Below are 2,898 nucleotides of genomic sequence, written 5' to 3'. Positions count from 1 at the left end.
AACCACGACTGTCCTTAGGGAGCACAGGGCTTCAGGGCTGCTAATGACCCCCACAGGGAAGAGGGATGGACAGAGCCAGGGTATCCTGGGTGGGTATTCCTGTGTGTAGCTGGAAGTGTCACTCCTCTGGGGACACATGGGTGTCAGGAAGGTTGTCCTGCACCTTTCCAGCTCAGCTCCACAGGAAGAGTTTTGATCTCATCTCCCAAACAGCATCTCCAAGGCCGGGATTGGATTTGGCAGCACGTGGGCTGCGAATCTGCTCAGCAGGTTTCTAGGAAGCTTGGGAGAGGCAGATGAAGCAGAAAGGTCCTTTCCAAGAGCTCCCTCGCCTGTGGTCACCTCCAGCAGCTCCCTGGCATGTCAAGCCTCCCCATTACCCCCTCTTAACCCCTCTGCCAAAGGGTTTGCTGGAAAACCAAGGGATTTTGGAAGACCAAAATCACGGGCTGAGGTTATGGGGTGCAGCTGCTTTCTCTCGGCAGCCACAGCTTTTATCAGCAGCTGTGCCTTGTTTTAAGAAAAAAAATAGATGGTTTGGGCTTTTTGAAGGCTTTTCCTGGAGGAGCAGCACATGGATCTGGCCTTGCCGCAGCTCCAGCCCCATTCCTGGGGTTATGGGGAGAGCAGAGCTGCCAACGGCCCCTCCCAAGCAGGTGCTGCCTTTGGACACCCCAAATCAGCACCTCCACCCCACTCTGAGGGATCTGAGCTCAGAGCAGGAACGTTGAGGGTGTCTGAAATAATCCCTGGATTTAAGATGCCTGGGCTCAGTCTGGGAGTGCAAGGGGGGTGAGTGTTCCATGGAGGGGCTTTCCTCGGCACAGCTGGCTCCTCTCTCCCCACATTAGCAAGTTTAGGGAATATTGTGCATTAGGGTTTGGTCCCTGCCTCCTTCTCACCACCTTGGTTATTTCCAAAATATTGGGCTGTGCCTGGAGGGAGAGGGGACAAGGGATACACGGGGGCTGTTCCTATCCCATCAGCACCAACCAGAGTTGGCAGCTGGGGCTTTGGACTTTCCAGCTAGAAAATTATCCATCCATGGGTCACTGTGGGTGCTCTGGGCTGTCCCCCAGACCACCCTCTCCCCAAAATCTGCTGCTCCATGTGAGACTTCCCTGAAAGCACGGATGGGCTGGGGATGGACACAAAGAGCCCCCTGTGTCCGGGTGCTCCTGGTTTGGGAGACATGATAGGGATGGGAAGGGACAGTCGTCCCGTAGTCACTTCCAAGGGCTGTTCCTGTTGGTAAAGCTCCGTTGTCATTCCAAGTCCTGCTGCTCATTTGTTGCTTTATAAATAGCTGTGGAGTTCATGGAAGTCTGGAATTGTTTTCCAGGAGGAAATCTGGGCTGAGATTTGGGTGCTTTGGAGCCGTATCACCCTTTTTGCTTCTTTTTTCTTTTAAAGCGATAAATGTCCCAGCTGGAATAAGAAGCACAAGGCTTCCTAAGGCATGGAGAATTCCAGCACAGCCAAAGGCTTTTGCTGGCACTGAAAGGAAAGACTGGGAACTGCAACGGGAAGGAAAACCGACGGAGAACACCCACCACAGCACATCGGCTGGTTTATTCCCGGGACGGATTCTGAAGGCATCTTCTCCCATGAGACACACCTTGGGAGAGCAGGAGGACAGTATATCCATGTACATCCATGCTTCCAGCTTCAGGTAATCCACCCTGCCTCACCACTGTGTCTCCCAGCTTTTGGATATCATGGAAAAATGGATAAAAAGTGGGGCTTTGGTGTAGTGGGTTTTTGGTACCACAGGATCCATCCCCCCAGGGAGAGTTTGGGATGAGGCTGCTCCACTTGACTGGGGAAAGTCAAGGAGAGATGCCAACTCCTGGAGGGCTTTGCTGTTCCCACCAGTTTTCCTCTGCTCTTGGCCAACCCACACAGCTTTCCTTTATTTTTTTTTTTACACATTAATATTTATGAAACCCCAAACCAACCTCCCCTGGAGGGTCTGGCCATGCTGCTGGGAAGCTGTGGCTGTAATTTCTGGTGCTTCAAGGCTGTAGGAAAATATTGATGGAAAGGGCTGGTCCTTCCCAAGTGTAACCCCACACACATGGAAAATCCCTGTGGCTCTCCGTGCTCTCTCTTTTTCCAGCCAGACTGAAAGGTGACAACAGGACTCTTAAAGGATGTGACGTGTGATCCACAGGGTACACAGTGAAGGAAGCCTCTCTTAGGGGTTGCTGATCCTAAATCCCAGGGAGAATAACCCTTAATCCGTGTTTTCTGGGTGTTTCACCAAAAAAGCTTGGATTCCCGAGCTCTGCTTATTGATGCTCGTGGGTTAAATGTCTTTCCAAGCCTCCCACTCCATCCTTCCCCAGGAACCTATTGGTGCTGCATCCCAAACAGCCTCGAGGGCTGGCAAATCCCAGAATCCTGGAGTGGTTTGGTTTGGAATGGACCCTAAAACCCATCCAGTTGCAACCCCCTGCCATGGGCAGGGACACCTTCCACTATCCAGGTTGCCCAGAACCCCTCAGCATCCCTGGAGCTTGGAAAGCCCCGGGGGATATTAAAAGGGAAACTTAAGGTCCTTTCAGCCCTGCAAAGTCAGGAAAGGAGGAAAGATGCTCCACTTTGCATAGGAGGAGACTTAAGAATGTATAAACAAAACCCCAGCTACTGGAAGCAGGGGGGCAGGACACTCTCCTGGAATCCAGGAGCCACCCCAAAATGATGGGTTTTTTTTCCTGTAGCGGGCCAAGGCAAAGTGGTTTTCCTTGGCAGTGTGAGGAAGATGAAGGGAGGCTTCCTGCTGCTCGAGGGAGCCGCCTCGTGCTGCGATTTGTGAGGGGCAGGAAAACTCCCAAAACTGTTCCTCCTCCCAAAACACAGCAGTTCTGGGAGGGAAGAGGGCTCAGCCCAAACCCT

This window comes from Manacus vitellinus, unplaced genomic scaffold (assembly GCF_001715985.3).
Source record: "Manacus vitellinus isolate BGI_N305 unplaced genomic scaffold, ASM171598v3 scaffold_118_pilon, whole genome shotgun sequence".
In the NCBI taxonomy this organism is placed as follows: domain Eukaryota; kingdom Metazoa; phylum Chordata; class Aves; order Passeriformes; family Pipridae; genus Manacus; species Manacus vitellinus.
This window is presented reverse-complemented; position numbering follows the sequence as displayed.